General features: G+C 40.7%; 2 pseudogenes; one reads left to right on the forward strand and one right to left on the reverse strand.

Annotated features, from left to right (window-relative positions):
- Positions 1-243: 243 nt before the first annotated feature.
- LOC148937446 (uncharacterized) lies at positions 244-2,051 on the reverse strand (annotated as a pseudogene).
- A 6,321-nt stretch (positions 2,052-8,372) lies between these two features.
- LOC148937447 (uncharacterized) lies at positions 8,373-9,471 on the forward strand (annotated as a pseudogene).
- Positions 9,472-20,076: the final 10,605 nt, after the last annotated feature.

Raw genomic sequence — 20,076 nt, forward strand, 5'->3', positions numbered from 1 at the left:
ACAATATAATTAAATTAATAATACTTATCTATACATCAAAACTTAATATTAATAAAAAAATATCTTTTGTGTCAGATATATATTTATCTATAAATAAAACTTATTAAATATAATATAATTTTTATTTATCAAAATAATATATGTGACAAAAATATTTTTATTATTAAATAAATAAAAATTATATTATATTGTATTTATATTTAAATTTATTTTTTCAAAAACTTAATAAGATCTGATATCTTATTTTCAAAATAAGATTTATATATACTAATATGAAAAAATATATGAAATAGAGATATTAATAATTTGCAAAACATTTTATGATATCATAATCACATTTTTTATGACTTAGAGGACTCATTTCCCGTAATCTTGATGCTATGAAAGTTCCAAAATGTTCTGCTGAATCATTTTCATATGTAGATTGATTTAATAATATTTTAATGGCTCCAACTGGCTTTTATTAATGATTCCTCCCTTTTTTTAGCCGATCCTCTTTTCATATACATGTTTTCTTTGTTGTGTGATTGATTGCATACTTATAGCAGAATATACAGTTGGTAGTTTTGTTGAAATTGATAAACCAGATGAACTACTTGTTTGAGGACCATAGTGAGGCAAAGGCAAAGAATTTGATGAATTATTTTTACTAGAGCAAGATGAAATTTCATCTGAACTGCTGTAGATTTGCTTTTCGGGAGTATTAGAAACACGCGATTGCTAAAATCAAATATTTTGTTGTACATAACAATAAATTATATGAATAATTTAAAAAAGTGTATTTATTATGTGCTAACAACTTTTTTAAATATAAAATACTATATATATTCTTGTAATGATATAACTTATTATTCAAATAATATTTTAAATAGGTTTTACTATATGAAAAAAGAATTAATAGAATATGATATATTAAATTTAATTATATTATATTTTATTATATAATCAAGATTTATAATAAACCTCTATATTATGTAAATAAGGTTGTGTATCTATAATATCGTTCTCTAGATATTCGATATCTTCAAAATTATCTTCTGAAGATTCTATTATTTTCTGAATAGCAATGTTCTTTATTAATGACTCTGTTTTGTCAGAATACAAAGTATTTATAAAAGTTTGTAAATTAGACAAACTTTCTGCCTGAACACATGACTTTTTTAAAAATTTTAACTTGTCATATAGAACCCATTTAGGTTTATATATTTCTTCAAGGCCTTTTCCACTGTATTTTTTTTTTATTCACGTTCTTTTCGATAATTTGTCATAAAAATTTGTTTCATACTGGTAAAATGATGTTGTATCATGTCAGCTGTAAAATATAAAAGATGTAATGTGATTGTAAGAAAAATACAGAATGTTATATTTTATTACAATATAAATAATTATAGATAATTATAAATAATAATATAAACAACAGTTTCTATTTTGAATACTTTTAATAGAATTTATATAAATATTAAATATAATTTTAAAAACCAAAAAACATAAAATATAAAATATAAACGTAAAAATACTTTTACCATTAAAAACAGGCCCAATATTTTAGCAATTTGATACCACTGATCATATTTTAAATCAGTTCTTGTATGCTTCGCAGCTCATATAATATGAGCCGTTTTTCAACTTCAAATATTAATATATCCACTTTTTCGCTAGTCCAAGTTTCTATTTTTGGAGGCATTGCACCCTACCAATTGTTAGATACGCAAATTGAATATAAGATAAGGCTCCCGATAAAAGAATATAAGAATGGGATATAATGGCAATGAGAGCACAGCGCAGTATTAAAAGCGTAAAATTTAATAGTAATCAATGTAACATAATCAAAATAACATAAAGCAGACGTTTCGGCTGATCTTTCAGCCTTCTTCAGCGCAAGAGATAAAAAATATAAATAAATCTACTTAGACGGTAAACGAATCGCAAATTTATAATCAATGTAGCAGCAAACATTGAAATTCAAAACGTCGGTCGTCTCTCAAAATATGGTGCATCTTCAAAAACAGTTATAGTAGTTGTTAGGATGACCAACTGCTCGATTACACGGTCGAAAGTTGAGAAATCCCAGATTGTACAGAGCATGATGTTATGATGCATTTGTATTATTGCCTGTAAATGATCGGTATGGTTCATATACGAGACGATGTGAGGGAATGCGCAGATATATAAAAAATTTTAAAAATAACTTACATATAAATTTAAAGCCGACGACGTTAAAACGTCTTTATCTTCGCGTCGATCGGTTCTGCAGGATAGCGTCGATCGGTTTTTGGTCAGGATTCGGTACGAGAAATAAAATATCGTGTCTCTTGGTATATCTAGGTTTATATTTACAATGTCGACTGGCTGTTTTTATATGTACAGTATTTACAGGTATTTCGCCGTTGGTACGGCGAAAAGACGCGCGGTTTCTACGTATTATATACAATCGTTTGCTCGCGGTCGGTTCTCCGAATTTCGTCGCGTTCCTCGATAGGCGCGGCGCGGGCGCGACGATGCGCGGGGATTTCGGCTAGGCTTGTTTTGACGGATCAGCTGTGTGTAGTGCTATGACGGATCAGCTGTGTGTAAGGCTATGACGGTTCGAATGCAGGAAGCTCCCTGCTTCTCGATTGTCAGAGGAATATGTGCACAAGGGCTTTCTTTGTGGAGCCCAGGTTGAGAAGCTCCTCAATCTGTGAATACTTGTGCGCTGGTGGATTTAGAGGAGCGATCGGCCAGAAGCTCCTGGCACGATAGGTAGCACCCTAGATCGCTTTTTCTGGAGAGGATTCGGAATATCGAGAGCAGTGTCGGATTGGTTACTGTCTCGCCGGAAATAGGTCTCGTTTATCTCCCGGACTCGCTTAATATACCCGAGCCGGCCATCGATCGGGAGTCGTCGAGAACGGGTCGGCCGGACTCGGGTCGGGGTAGTTCCGGGGGATGTCTTTGTCGGAATCCCCGCGATAATTCGCCGAACGCGCTCGGGAATTCCGCGAGGATGTTCGGTGGCGCGGTCGGTAGCAGGGCCGGCGGTGGTGGCCTTACCGTGTGTCTATTGTTTCACGCGGCGCGCACGTGAAGCCGCGTGATCACCGGTTTGCCGCGTCCGCTGTTCGACGGGCTTTTCGCGACGGTGGGATCGCGGAAGGATCGCCGTGTCGGCGCCCCGACGGTTGATCGATCGGGGACATTTAACATTGTTAATAATTGTTAGTAATTGAGGGGGGTGAGTCGGGTGTCGTTATAACGTGAATAGAAAATTCACACTCGGGCGCAACGGAACTTAGGCGGTCACTAACAAATAAACGAGGCGATCGCAATGCCGTGACGCAAGTAACTGTTGTCAACCGAGATAGCAAGATTCGAACGCAAACAATTTCGGAAAGGCTGACAAAAATGGTCGAAAGATAATAATATACATATAAGAAAAGACACGAGTGTATGTAGCGGACATGCGACGGTCGAAAAGTAATAATAATATACTTATGGCAATAAATTAATATACATAATAAAAATGATAAAAACGAAAGCAACCGAGAACAAAATTTGATTATGAGTGCATTGTTGCACTAAAATTAGATCAAAATAAAGTTGCAGATAAAATACATGTGTCCACAATAGAAAAGTAAATAGTAGAGTAATAAGTAGAGTTAAAAAAGTATGTAAAGAGTGTGAAACATATGTAAAACACAAACCGTATGGAAATAAAAATAAAAATAAAATAACGTTGAATCAAATTTTGGAAAGCTTTTCTATTGCAGTCACATATACTTTCGGGAGGCACTCAGTATCAGTGCAAATTTGCAAATTGATACTGTTCTTTTGTCTTTTAATGTATAAAACTTCAGAAATTAGTCGTTTGTGTAAATGTGGCTCTCTGTCTAAAATCTCAACATTCTCTCAATTGAAATCGTGATTGTATGCTAGCCTGTGATCAGTGATCACGGAGTGGTTATTCGTATTCTTCCGAATATGGTTCTTGTCTTGTCTTTCAGAGATCCTAGTATGTAATTGTCTTTTAGTCTGTCCTACGTATGACGTGTCACAAGTATCGCAATTGATTTTATAGACAACATTAATGTGAGTAGATGAAGCATGAGAATCTTTGTGAATTTTAATAAAATTATTCAATTTATTGAGACTGCGATATGCTAGTTTGACATTTAAGTCTTTAGTAATGTTCTTAAATTGTTCCGAAATTGCAGGAACGTATGGTATGGTAAAGAACGAAACTCTCTCTAGTTCTTCAAAATGCTCAGTGTTGTCAGAATTGGAATTGATCTTATGGAAAAGGAACTTAAGGCGTTCGTGTAGGACCTGAAATACGAAATCTAGTGGATAGTCATTGTCCAGTAAAATCTCAACTACAAAATTTAAGTTTTTCCGGTGGAAAGTCGGGTGATAATAAAATAACTCTATCAATTAAGCCAATGGCGTGCCTCTTTTTTGGCGTAGAGGGTGATTAGAGAGGAAATGTAAATATGGTAATATCTCCCCGAGAACGTTGATTTATACCAATCAACTGATTATCGGCTAAGATTATGGTAACGTCTAAGAAATTGAGCCTATGTTTCACACCGATTTCCATTGTGAATTGTAAACGAGGGTTAGATACGCAAATCTGAAAAAGTGTAAAATCAAATAATCTAAAAAAACATGATCTATTCTTTTAAATAACATAATAAAATTTTTTATTATTTTGAATTTTATTTATTTAATTATTAAGAAAGAAAACTATCATAAATATATAAAAGATAATTTACTGTTGTATCCCGCATGAGCTACAAATTGAGGAATTTGCTGATCGGCTTTGCGCAATGGTATGTGGTGCGTTTCTTCGTCTTTCGAAAGACTGATCGCATTTTTGCGATATTACACTATTATGTCCAAAACTCCAGGATTTTCTTATTCATAAGGTGAAGAGTTTATTATTTAAAATAATGGAATCTAGGAGGGAATAAGGAGGGACTAACGGAAGGACGTACAAGCAACGCTCTCGCTTCTCACGAGAATAAGCGATCAGAACGAGTCGCTCATACATTAAGGTCCTCGAAATGAGATCAACGTCACGTTGCTATAACGCTCCCCTCGAGCGCGAACGTTGGTCCGTTAATTTGAGTCAAGGAACTCAATCCTTCTAACTCAGGATCGAACGATCTTGTGCGATCTTCGATGGCTGGAATAGTCTTAATTTAAGTGAAAAACACGAATTTTACTCTTAATATCGAATTTTAATTAAACAAAGATAAAACAAATACATAGCGGAGTTGAGAATAGATTGATTATATAATTTACATAGTATTACAACCAAAAATTCATTAGAAGATACATTCCCAAAAAAATAAAAAAAATAATAATAATAACAGTACAACTTAAACTGATTAAAGTTTTAAGAATAAATGTAGTTATTTCTTAACATTGTATATGTTTTGTGTGTGTGTGTGTGTGTGTGTGTGTGTGTGTGTGTGTGTGTGTGTGTGTGTGTGTGTGTGTGTGTGTGTGTGTGCGTGCGTGCGTGCGTGCGTGCGGACGTGCGAGCGTGCGGGCATGCGTGCGTGTGTGCGCGCGCGCGTATGTGTATGTGTGTGTGAGAATAGAGGGGGAGAAGGAAGTTTCGTGTGGATTTAGCTGACTTCTTGGATTTTTATAATCGACGGAGAGAACATCTTATAGAAGAATCGGATAGGGACTAGAAATGGATAAGGAACTCCGGGGATAAATACAGCGATAGTGTTATCGGAGGGGGGGGGGGATCGTGGTTACAAAATTTCAGAGTTCGATTAGATCAGTGCTCGGAATTAGTTGAACATTTCGGTCCGATTTCGAAGGCGACGCCTACAGTTCTCCCACCACCGCTCGAATCTCAACGGCCGAGTCGCCGAACGGCTATGCCACAGGAAAACAGAAAATGAAGTGCGAGGCGGTGAAACTCGCGATGGTGAAAAGGAAGAAACGCGCGTAATAGGTTCTTCTGCTGGAGAAGCATCTGGCCTCGGATGATGGCGAGGTTCCGACGCTTGGATTGGTAGAATGAAGGAATTCTTGGTAAGCCTGATTTAACAAACTTCGCGCCCGTTGTTTGGCCTCCCGCCGAAGACGCCTTACGGTTTTGCGATTAACTCATTGGTTGTTCACTTTTAAATTTTTGCGGATATTTAGTCTGGATTGCGAAGATATGCGAAAACCGCGGAAGGAAACCGAAAAAGGAGATGAATAATTTGACTTACTGGATGTGTGTAGTGATGGTCCGCACTCATCCGCCGGAACACATTCATTTGGATTAAAATCGTGAAATAAAAAAGATGTTCGAGAATAGCAGACAACACAGCCGAGGTTAGGGAGCCTAGTGTAAATTCGGGATAGAAGAGAGAGAGAGAGAGAGATCCGGTCGTTTATATAGAATTTTTGGAGGGGAGGCTAGAGGCTTTCTAGAGCGTGTTCTTTACACTTAATCAAATTTTTGGATTTTAGGCTTAATGACCGTTTAGCGTATTAAAACTAATTTATCTGCTAAAGTAGTACATATCCCGAAAAATACTTCTCGGCCTTTCTGGATTGATTAAGTTAAGTCTCCGCCCCGAGTTGGGGGAAAGATAAATTTTATAAATAAGATAGAAAATAAGATAGAAAAGGTTTACGGCAAATAAGATAGAAAAGATTTATGGCTTTCGTTACGTGATGAATTTTGATTATTTATTGCTCTATGTTATAAATCCGCTAGATAAATTTTTATCTTTGTTAGACTATTTGTTAGACTTTCCCGTTTTGTCGGCGCCGACAAAATTATTTGTTTAAGAGAAATAAGCATTATAATTTTTCACTGAGAAACGAATCCTTTGAGATTGTTCGAAACCTTTCAAAATTGTTCGAAAGGGAGGAATCGTGGAGTAACAACACTTCTGATCTCTTTCGAAAGATGTTTTTTAAAACTTACGGTACTACTTTTATTATTAGTTGTAGATCTGGCTACAATACTCTCTCTCCTCCGTTAATAAAAAAAAACGGTGATATGAGGTTTTTGCTTTACAAAAAATTTTTCTGATACAATTTTTGTTATAATCGTTTGCTTAAAATCGTATACTTTCGCTTCTTTTAATGGCGCGGTCTATGCTACGTAATTCGCTATTTCTACTTAGCTCTATTAGTTTAGTAGTGTTTTGTTGCTTTGTTAGTGTTAGTGTAGTAGTTTTGTTGCTCTTTCTTTTTTATTGCAACTATTATTGCTATCACAACGATGATTATTATTAATGTGATGCTACTTATCGATATTTGAAGAAGAGCACGCATTGTCTGACGATAGCAATTACGTAAGTGATCAAAGTGATGACCTTATGGATTACGCAGAAAAAAATTGCTACCCGTTCGGAACTCCTTGCGTTGAATAATAATAAAAAAAGTATTGTTCAATACAATTTTATTATTCAACTGGGTGGTGCACTAACTCTATGTGCCGAATGCATAGTTCGTCTGGCGGACACTGACATTGGAGTATTGTATGCCGTTAGGAAGCACGAGATAGATACTCTCAATGCGCTAAACAGCCGATTTTGCTCCAATTGCCAACAGTCCGTCTGTGTGATAATGCCATGCAACATGTGCCCAATTTGCACAAATTGAAAAAAAGATAACATTGTGAACGAGTCATATGCAAGTGCTCCGTGGAAGAGTATGATGTGATATAAAAACAATATGGAAAGGTCATTGGAAGAATTAACAAGTTCTCCATTATGGGACTCAATCTCTCATCTACAGTGAACGTGGTGGTGTATTTTATAAAGAGACACTATACCCCAACTCCCCATTTCCCGATTTCTCGCCCAAGAGTTAAGGGACGCTACAATTCGACTCTCTGCTTCTCCGCTCCTTCTGAGAGAGTGGAAATAATTCTGGAAGCGTGCACATATTATCATTATAGAGGACACGCATACAATATATTACTATCCCTCTCGCGGCAAAAAGTAGCAGAGATAATTCCAAGAAGCGAGGATAATCATATATGGTTGTTCCCATCAATCTCCGGACATGTCGGAAATACAACGCTTTATATACTGTCTTCGAGTTAAAGCAGCTATAGAGAAAAGAAAAAAAGAAAGTAAAAAAAAATATAAAATTGTTTTGATGAGACAGTACAACAATTTAAAAGAATCAAGATTTCGCAATATGGAACACCTAAAGCGAGTGGAACGCGAGCTGCTGGAGCAGTATAGCCAAGTCGCTATCTTAGTGGAGTGTTTCGCGTGGTTGCAACGATGTGAGGAATGTATCGAACAACTCGAGGAACTTAGCCGTGTTAATGTCCTCGACTCACTGTTGCAAATAAACAATCTGTGGTGGCGAGGATCGCGCGACTCGCGGATGCAAAAGTACAATTAGAAAGACGTGCACGTTGGTGGTGAGTACGCGAGTAGAGACACTGGATCTCTCGCGAGATTGATATGGCATTTGAAAGCCATTTATTGACAGGTGCGGTGATCAATGTGGACTATATCGAGCCGCGACAATTTTTAGAAGATGCTGGTGGTGTAGTGCTCGAGCGAGTGCGAGACATTGTACAAAAACACGATAATGTGAAAGTGAACACTGCATTTAACGGCGAGTTTGTGATGGCAATAAACGCACGAACAAAAGTATAAACACTAAAAATAGTGCACTCTTTCGAATGTGGACGAGTGATACGAGCAGTACGTTATCGAACCCACATTAGCGTCGCTCGAAGAATTCCAAGGACGCGACAGTGGATGGGCGTTGTCGCGAATTCTAAATTTGACTGTAAACGTGAATAATCCAATGCACGCGGGATGTTACATCGAATTACCGCGGGAAATTATGTTAAAACGAGCGGTGATCAATGTACGATCCAAGAACAATGCGTGTTTCGCGTGGTTGGTGATCGCGGCTCTGCAACCGGCTGAAAGGAATACAAATCGGGAATTTTCGTACCCGCATTATATGTTACAGTGTTAAATTTGCAAGACATTACGTTTCCAATGACGTTAGATCAAATAAAGAAGTTTGAACGAATCAATGACATCTCCATTAACGTTTACGGTTTCGAAGGAGGAAAGGAGATTCTCCCGATATGGCTAACATCAAGGAAAATGGAGAAACACGCAAATCTATTGTACGTGCAGGATCCGCGTGACGACAACGCGGGACACTTTGCGTACATCAAAGATCTGTCCCGTCTTGTGAGCTCGCAACTGAGTAAAAAAGAACACAAGAAATACTTTTGCGACCGGTATGTATTTTAACAAATTCTATTATTTTTCTTATAAAATTGTTTATTAAAAAATCATATTTTCCGTTTGCAGATGCCTACATTACTTCAGTTCGTCTGAAAAATTGCAGTCACATACAACGGACTGCGAAAAAATAAACAATTGCGCCATCCAACTGCCGAGCGAGGACGTCAAGTGGCTCGAATTCAAAAATCACACGAATAAGGAACGACTTCCATTCATCGTTTACGCGGACTTGGAATAGTACTTGCGTACTACGGCGAACGGAACCGGCAGAAAAGGAAGACGCATTATACACTTATCAGCAGCACGAGGTATTTAGCATCAGATACTATGTGCGATGCTCAACGACGCGTTATCGGTATATCGATCTCGTCGCGGCGAAAACTGCGTTGCGTGGTTCGTTCGGCAACTCGAAGACTTGGTGCATCGAATAAAAATTTTGTTATCCGCGAATGTCTCCATGGAAACGTTGTCGAGAGAGCAGTGGCAGGCATATCGTAGCGCGACGCGTTATATTGTCATATTTATGAAAAATCATTTGCGTCGGACGACACGCGGGTACGCGATCATTGCCATCTTACCGGTCGTTACCGTGGTCCCGCGCACTCAAATTGTAATCTAAATTATAAAGGTTCATATTGCATTCCCATAGTATTTCACAACTTATCCGATTATGACGCGCACTTTATCATCACGGAAATAGTTACGGCGTTCGAAGGCAGGATCGACGTGCTGCCAATAACAGAAGAAAAATATATTTCGTTTACAAAACATGATCAAGATATCACCGAGAGATCAGATTCACGAAATTGCGTGTTTGCGGTTCATAGATTCGTACAAATTTTTAAATATCAGCCTCGATAAATTGGCATCTTTTCTAACGAAAGAAAAATTGAAAATTTTACGTTCCGAATTTTCCACGGTATCAAATGAAGATTTTGACTTGTTGACGCGCAAAGGTGTCTTTCCGTACGAATACGTGGATCACGCGGACAAGTTGCAGGACACGCGTTTACCATCGCGTGAATCGTTCTATAGCTCGTTGACCGGTGACACGGTGTCGGAGAACGATTACGCGCACGTCGCGAACGTTTGGCAGCGGTTCTCCATCCAAACGCTCGGCGAATACAGCGATCTATATCTCAAGATCGATGTCTTGTTATTGGCCGACGTTTTCGAAAATTTCCGCGAAAGTTGTGTCGTGAGTTATGGACTCGATCCCGCGCATTACTACACATTGCCAGGTTTCACGTGGGACGCCATGTTGAAACATACGCGCGTAAAATTTGAGTTACTCACCGACATTGATATGGTTATGTTTATCGAGCGCGGTATACGCGGCCATCTCAGTCAATGTTCGGCAGATATGCGCAGGCCAATAATAAGTACATACGTTCGTACAACCCGTCGAAACCGTCATCATACCTTATGTACTTTGACGTAAATAATCTGTACGGATGGGCGATGTGTCAACCGCTGCCTTATGCCAAATTTCGATGGATGGAAAACATTGAGAACTTTGACGCGAGCGCGATCGCTCCGGATTCGCCTACGGGTTATATTCTCGAGGTCGATCTCGGGTATCCGCATTATTTGCACGATCGACACACTGACTTACCTTTCTGTCCGACGTCCGATAAACCACTCGGCACGTGGCAGGATAAACTTCTCGCGAAGTTATACGATAAGAAGTGGTACGTCATCCATTATCGCAACCTGCAACAATGTACGCGCCATGGTTTTCGTATCGCAAAGATACATCGCGTACTACAATTTGCTCAATCCGCCGCTCCGCGATTACATCGAACTCAATACACACTTTAGAACGTGTGCGAAAAATGATTTCGAAAAAAATTTGTACAAATTGATGAACAACGCAGTATTCGGTAAAACAATGGAAAATGTGCGCAATGACGTCGACGTTAAACTTTTGACCAAATGGGACGGACGGTATGGCGCGGAAGCAATCGCGAAACCAAATTTCCACAGCCGCAGCGTCTTTGCGGAAAACTTAATCGAACTGCGTAAACTCGAGGTGAAATTCGACAAACCGATTTACGTGGGTATGTGTATACTCGACATATCGAAAATCTGCTTGTACGAATTTCACCACGAATACATGTCACCGCTGTATCGCGAGAAATGTAAGATCATGTACATCGACACGGACAGTCTTGTATATCACATCCAGTGCGACGATGTGTACGAGACGATGAAACGCGATATCGCTAGATTCGATATGAGCGATTATCCGCGGGGCAACACATACGGGATGCCTCTCGTGAATAAAAAAGTACCCAGTCTAATGAAGGATGAGAATAACGGTGCGATAATGACGGAATTCGTCGGACTCAGAGCGAAGATGTACGCGGTGAGGGTGGACGACAGAAAAGACATTAAAAAGGCGAAAGGTGTAAAGAATAACGTCGTAACGCGAACAATAACGTTCGACGATTACACGCGGTGCTTGAATGAAGTGATCGAAATGACTTGTCGCCAGTCGTGTATAAGATCCAAGTTACACCAAATTCTTGGTGTAACTATCCCCAAATAAGAAGGGAGGGTGTGCGTCACGGCGGGGCCCGACCACGAACCAGTCGTGAAAACTCGTAATTATTTTGCGAAAAAATACCACCTCAGCCAGGAATCGAACCTGGATCTTCTGCTTACCGGGCAGGCATCTTATCCTTTCGACTACCGAGGCATGTGATGATATTTATCGCAAATAACATGTTTAGAATAACACGTCAACAATACAATGATACATATATATATATATATATATTACAATATACATATATACATGTATTCTTTCGAATCCCTACGACCGGTATTCCAGAGAGATGATGGTCCTATTCTCTCGATGGATGCAGGTCGGACTGCAGCGGCGACACCCTCCGCCATTGGCAAATATACAAATAATCCTCCTGGAGCACGACAGGAGAGATTGCATCAAGCATGGCTCGAGTCCCCGAATTCTCTCTTCGATTTATTTAATGTATACTCGGCTTAATACATATATTGTTTAATACATGTAGTTTTACATGTGTTCTCGTAAATTGCATACATGTATAGTTTAAAAAAATGTAATGGAAGAAAAAAATAATAAAAACTCTATGTATACATGTATACAGTGTATATTTATTTTTTTAATACATTGTAAAATAAAAAAAATGAATTAATCACACTGTTTTTGTTTATCCATGAGTTATGCGATCTATCGAATCCCCACTTGACGTAAACCTTGTCTCCCTTCCTGCGTAGTACTTTCTCCACGAGATACACGTCCGGATGAGTCGCGCGATGCAATTCGTGCTCGTAGAACGCGCCCGCGACCGATTTTCCGCGATAGTCCTCGAGCAAATAAGTTACGGGATTAATATGCTGCACTTTAACGATCTTAAACACCTCGGTGGTCCAATTTGGCGTGTAACCTTTTTCGAAAACTGTCTTGTACTTGCTCACGCATACCGATTCGCCTACTTTGAATTTTGCTGGACTTGTGATCTTTATCGTACTGTATATCATATCCAAGAGTCTTTTGGCGATCGCGGGAGTTACGTCAGCGGGTCGCATGCCGATAGTGCGATGCTTGCACGCGTTGTAATCTGACACGAGACGCGGTAGCGCGTCGACCCACTTGTAAGTGCCGTTGAGTGTAAACATCTTCCACATGTTGTTCTTAAGCGTGCGATTGAATCGCTCGACGATCGATGCCTTCAACACCGTATACGGAATAATGATTAACATTGTGTTTTTTCAAGAATTTTTGCACATCGGCGTTGTAAAATTCCTTTCCCATATCCGTTTGCAAGTTTCTCGGGCATCTTCCGCTCTCTCGCATTATCTTAGCGATAGCGTTAGCCGTCTCGCTTCCGATCTTGCTCTTGAGCGGTACGGCCCAGGCGTACTTGCTCAACGCATCGATGACGGTGAGTATGTAGTGATGACCTCTGTTGAAACTCGAGTACGGACGCATCTCGACGATGTCAGCCTGCCACAGATCGTCGTATCCCCGAATTATGACACGTCTTCGCGGAAAATTTCTCCTCGCCGAACCATGCAATTCCTCAACGAGTCGTCGCCTCTCGGACATTTTTTTCACGTCCATCAGATCTCATGTTTCGACGATGTTTAATAGTAAATAAGATATACAATTTAAAATTGTTTTTTTCCTCACTGACGTTAATCGACTGGTTCGTTTCGTCGATACGCGATTAATTTATAATAATGTCGGCTTCGCGAAGTTCCTCGATGATCGACAGCATCTCGTTGTGAGCGTTGTTATTAGCTCGGTGCGAAGCGTCGAGTAATCGGAGTCGGTCCACCAGTTCGTTGGGATTATGCACGTAATCAATCTTGTTGTCGTTTAATTTCATGGCGGTTGGTATATTGCTCACGCCTGCACCCTTTTTACCGCTACTTCCATATGTAGATACGAGCGGAGTGATGATGTTAATATACTTGGATCCCCTATTGCCCTTTATGGGCGCTGTGACCATTTATCTATGAGCATTTGTTGTTAACAATATACTTTTATACGTTTGTTTGTCATCCTCGGTAAAAACTGCGTCATCGGAAAATCTCTTGAAGATCAATTCATACAATCCTAGTGTATCATTGTATCTCACATTGTCTATGATTATGGAGTCATTTTTATCAACGTCAAATTTCTTGTCACCAAGCATCGCACCACTGTTTTTATCGAAATAAACACCGTATACGCGATCAAATGTATCGTTTTTTTTCCATTATCATCGAGGAGAAGGCTTACGTACTTTTACCCCAATAGTCCCAGCTGATTATGCAACGCATAATCTCTCTCGATCTTGTTGCGTTTGCAGAGTCCGTTTGATGATTGTTTCGAATGACGGTTCACTGACGTCTTTTGTTTTGAAAACATCTTCCTTTTGCAGGAACAGCGATGGTTCTTTCGACGAGTCTTTCGATGGTTGTATTGGTGTAGACTCGAACACGAGTGAATCTGACGCGGCTTTCAATTCTTTCGTTGTACGTCGTTTTTTAGACTGCGGCGTTAATTTCAACCATCCAATATCCGTCCAATATGAATCCTTGTCAATAGTAGTAATATCGTTATCGTTGTCGTCATCGCTGTCTTCATGTTTTTGTTTTTTCTAATACCGAGATCCTTTGCTTCTTTTTCATCGATTGAGATTCCTCGGTTTTTTCAACAATCTGTTTTAGAGGTTCGACGATGGGCTTGAAGCGTCTCTCCAACGCTGTATCTTCAGCTATTTTACCAATTTTCAAAGAGCGATATTTTTTGCGAATCGAATCGCTCGTTTTCGCAATCTGCTTCGCTATTTTCTCGCGATCTTTGGTGTTATTCATGTTGTCTGCTTGACGTATCGACATCGATTAATCACGTTACATTACCGCGAACGTATTAAATTCCTTTCTATATCACCCATTGATAAGCGGACTGTCCTTATCTATCACTAGAAATCCATACTTGCGCTGCCAACAATCGCAGCATAATGCACAGAATTCATCGTATGACATGTCGGTATTCACGTGATCGTTGTAAACATGTTTCAAGTTGGTACCATCCTGTTTGAACAGAATCAGCAGGTTCGCATTGTCGCGTATCAGATGTTTAGGTATCCTCGCGTACGTCTGACAGAGATAGAAGCAATCGACGTTCGAGTGGCGGCCCATCGAAAAGTATTCTCTCACAGCATCTTGCTTATCGCACGCAACGTCGTCGAAAACAAAGATCAAATTGAGATGTGCCGGTCGCTCAGTGGAATGACGTCACTGTTGTTGGAGAACGTAAAGTAACCCATTTCTTCTATCGATGTTAGTAAATTTTCCAAGTATCGATATTTCGATTGTTGCAACGATTTCGAGTATACGTACATGTTCTCGAAACGTACACCGTGCGGACTCTCGAGCAAGTTTATGAGAACGTTGGTTTTACCGCAATTCGACGGCCCGCAAATGATGGCGCGTATAATACTCGGTAACATTTCACCGTGCTTGCGCTTCGTCGCGATGTTTTCCATCATTCGCGCTCTCTCGTCACAGTTCGCGACGCGTATCATATCATCAGCGGCTGCCGTACAAATTTCATGTTCGCACTGCGTTATCTAGGCTTTGATCGAACGCCTATTTATAGGCGCGCGAAACCGCGAATCGTTCAGTAGCAAAAATGTATCTCGCGCTGTCGCAGCCCTCCGATATTCGGGATTTGAGCGCTGAGCAGTTGCAATATATACCGAAAGTCGTACTGTTACGCGTGTGCGGCGACTATATCGATCACGTGTGGGACAAGTTTCCGGAGTATATAAAGGCGGATTTGGAGATTCAAACCTATCGTCGCTGCGTCGAGCATTATAATCAATCGTGGGATCAAGATCATATAGACGGTCCTGCACCGAAGATAAAAGATTGTAGCGCATGTCAGCAGCAGTGTCAAACGAAGGCTACATTGGAGATCTGCTCAATCAAATAATAAACGCGCTTCTTTTCGAACTACATATTCCCAGCTATCAGTTTTGCGGCCCGGGAACTCGGCTGAAAAGGCGATTAGTCAGAGCTGAAACGGGCATAAATCCATTGGACGCGGCGTGCCGTGAACACGACATTGCGTATTCTCAGAGCAACGATCTCACCGACAGACACGCGGCGGACAAGGTACTCGCCGATAAAGCCCTAGGACGCGTCATCGCGAGAGATTCGGCTCTGAGCGAGAAAGCTGCAGCTGCAGTCGTTTGGGCAGCGATGAAAACCAAGCCCAAGATCGGCATGGGTATGAAGGCGAAGAAAAAAGCCGGCAAAAAAAAAGAAACGAATACTTCCAACAGCGAAACGAGGTGGTGTGTTACCGATTTTGTCAATTTTGGGCGCGCTCGGATCTTTGATCAGCTGAGCGGCCAGCGTGACGAAAGCGATAAACGACAGGAAAGCCGCGCAACGTCAATTCGAGGAACTGCAACGTCGCGCTATGGAAACGCGCGGACAGGGACTGTATTTCGCTCCATACAAATACGGACGGGGACTATATCTCGCTCCGTACAAATGCGGACGAGGAGTAACAGCGAAAAAAGAAAAAAAAGCGCCAAAGAGACGATAAAAATACCTACGGATGTTAACCCACCAACGTACAATTGGACCAGCTGGCGAAGCGTATGCGCGTACCATACTTTAGAGGCGTTTTTATGCGTGACCCATCACCAATTAGCGGCGCTCGTCGAAAAGAAAGCGGTATCGTAAATCTGGACGACACGATGGCTCCCGGCACTCATTGGGTAGCGTACGCAAAGAGAAACAATCGCGTTGTGTACTTTGACAGTTTCGGTAATCTTCGACCGCCCAAGGAACTGATACGATATTTCGGAGACGATGCTACGATAGAGTACAATCGAACGTTCTATCAGATGTACGATCAGAGCGTCTGCGGACAGTTGTGCTTGTGGTTTCTTCTCCAAAACGGCCGACGCGCGTGAATTTATAAAATCCGACAAAATATCGCGACGTCTCAGTATTCGTCGAACGCTTTTTCCATCATGTCGCTGACGCTTACGCTGAGCGGAAAGAGCAGCATTCTTCAGCGGCAAATTACTTTCCAGCCATAGATTTGAGCGACGATGAGCTTGGTCTAACAATTTTGGAGACTTATCACGATACCGAATGTAAACGCTTCGAACAATACATTTTATTTTGGCAAAGACGACGCAGAAATTACGATTCCCGAGGGGTCGTATGAACTGCATGCCATAAATGAATTTTTGAAACGTGAGATTTTACGAAAACGTCCGCGACGCGACGCGCCTGAGGGTAACGCTGGTGACACCGCGCGTGGCGATGACGAGATTGGAGAATACCCGATAGTGCTCCACGCAAATTACAACACGATAAGGTGTGAGATTAAATGCGTCTACAGAATAAACTTTAACAAGCCTCATAACATTGGATCGCTGCTGAGATTCTCGAGGCATATACTGCAACCGTGAAGGTGGCACGAATCGGACGTGTCGATCGACATAATCATCAACATAAACGTGAACGTAAACATTATCCGTGTAGAGTGCAACGTGACTGCGGGCGCATACAGCAACGACAAAAGTGTGCACACGATACACGAATTTTCGCCGAGCGTGCCGCCAGGATATAAGATATCAGAAAAGCCGATGCAGATCATTTACCTGCCAGTCATCATACGGAGCATTACGGAGCTAACGATACGCATTGTTGACCAGAACGACGATTGCTCGATTTCAGAGGAGAAGAGATCATCGTCAGATTGCACGACGGCGACAGCGATAACGCGAGCGTGACATTTGAGATGCTCGTGTTGAACGAAGCGAAGCATACACAGAGAGATAACGCATCTTTTACAAAGAAAACATCGATCGATAATACTCGCTCATCCGGTGTCTGTGTCAAGAAGAGGAAAAAACTTAACGCGTCGAACGTTAAATTTTTACAAGCTTTAGGATCCGCGGTATGCAACTTATGAAATGACTGATATCTTAAACATCGAAAACGAGCCAATCTTTGACGATCGCATCGTCAAGATTGAGACACTCATGTGTACAACCCATTCGCCAATACGACGTTCGGATACAGCGATGAGATAAGAATACCCATACAGCAACAGGATCTGTACACATTGTCGTACGAAAGCTTTCTATATATCGAGGGAAAACTAACGAAGAACAGAGTTGTCGAAGGATCTGATGTGGTGTTGGGAAATAATTTTGTCGCGTTCCTGTTCGATGAGATTTGATACGAGCTTGATGGTGTGGAGATTGATCGTAACAGAAACGTGAGCATAACCAGTACGCTCAAATATTACGTAACAACATCATCCGACAGAAGCGTGATTCTGAGGAATGCCGGTTGGGATGCGCGTACTAATGTGGATCCCAACCGGATGGATATTTTAACTTTTGCGTATCTCTCTACGCACTGTTGGGATTCTGCGAGGATTACAGACGCGTGGTAATCAACGCTCGTCACGAGTTGATCTTGATACGATCGCGTAACGACAACAATTGCCTGATGGGAAATTCGATGTTGGATCCCGTGGTCGACTTATTCAAGATACAATGGCGAATGCCGCACGTGTTATTGAGCGAGATAAAAAAACTATCAATGCTGCGCACTTTGGAGAGCGAATACTTGATACTTGAGCATGGCTTTTCGCTCGTGGGATCTGTACGAGTTTCCGCTGTTACAGCGTACAACCAAGCATTCGTGGGCCATCAAGACCGCTACTCAGCTCGAGAAGCCGCGATACGTCATTTTCGCTCTGCAAGCAGGTCGCAAAAATGTCATGGCTGAGGACACGAGCCGATTCGACGACTGCAACTTAACCAACGTGAAACTTAACCAACGTTCTATCTGAACTCGGAATGTTATCCGTACGACGATATGAATCTTAATTTCGACAAAAACAGATGGTCCATGTCGTATGAAACATACGCGCGTTTCTGCAAGGGTTACTACGGATATCTCGAGCCGAGTCTCACCGTCACATCTTTTCTACATAACGGTCCATTCGTAATCATCGATTGTTCTCGACAAAACGAATCGATCAAGAGCGCAACCGTGGACGTGAGATTGGAATTTGAGACTAAGGAGAACGTACCGATGAATACCACCGCGTACTGTCTTATTATACATGATCGCGTGGTTCACTACAATCCGTTGACCAATGTTATACGCAAGATCACCTAAGAGCATTGCTGGCACATGAGAGAGAGAGAGATAATAAAATCTACGATATATCGAAATCGACCGCAGTCTCCAAAAATTGCTCGTCATGGTCGTGCCAACGTTCGTAGATCTGCATCACGTTCGTTCAAGGTTTTCTCGTTGGAGGACAGTTTATTGTAAAGGAGTTTGCCGCTCTCAGAAAACGGACCGTTCTCTCTCATTACATTTTTGCAAGCCCTATCCCATGGCATTTCCTCGCAAGTGCCGACAAGTCTCGCGCACGCTGGGTGATACGTCATCATCATAGACTGCGATGGGACAACGGAACGATTCCATACAGCAAAGCTAAGAGTTTGATTACAAAGGCTGTGCATGGAATGGAAGAAGACGACGACGACGACGACGACGACGATGATGTCGTATATGTCAAGGGACATGAAAAACGACAATGGCTGTGGTTGGTTCTGGACGATGAGCGCGTGTACATCGAAACTCTGGATGCTGATTACGAAGACGTAGATTCTCTAAACAATCTGGACGCTAATAATACTATGCGGATATCATTATACTAATTGCGCATTACAAAATGTATTCAAATTATTTAATTGGTGGTCAGATAACTATGAATAAAATAAATATGATATACGAATTATGTTTTTTTATTCTTTTTCCCCGCCATCCAAAACACAAATTGCTAAAACATATTTTTATACTCTTCTGTAAAAAAAATCTTCTTTTACAAAACATATAAACACATGTATAAACAAATATATAAACACATGTAATTCAAAAAAGTCAAAAATCATTACGGATACGAAAAGAGTCTGGAAGAAGGGAGAGAACCGCAACGGAAGAGATAATAGGTATACAAGAGAGATATTTATTTTTTTATTCGGCGGCGGTGGCGGCGGCAGCGACGGCGGCGCCCCCTCCTGACGTCATGTCCACGCGTCCTGTCCAAGTTTTTTATATCATTTTCGCCGCCCATTTTGTTTATATCGCCTTGCTTATCCTATTTGTTTATCTCACTCAATTTTCTATTTGTTTATCTATGTATTTATCTTCTTGTTTTTATCTATTTGTTTATCTTTTTTTATTCACTTGTTTATGTCCCCTTCACCGAATCCTATTATCTTATCTCCTCCCCCACAGCTCAGTTCAA

Source organism: Pogonomyrmex barbatus, unplaced genomic scaffold (assembly GCF_055798465.1).
Source record: "Pogonomyrmex barbatus isolate J1 unplaced genomic scaffold, ASM5579846v1 scaffold14, whole genome shotgun sequence".
Lineage (NCBI taxonomy): Eukaryota > Metazoa > Arthropoda > Insecta > Hymenoptera > Formicidae > Pogonomyrmex > Pogonomyrmex barbatus.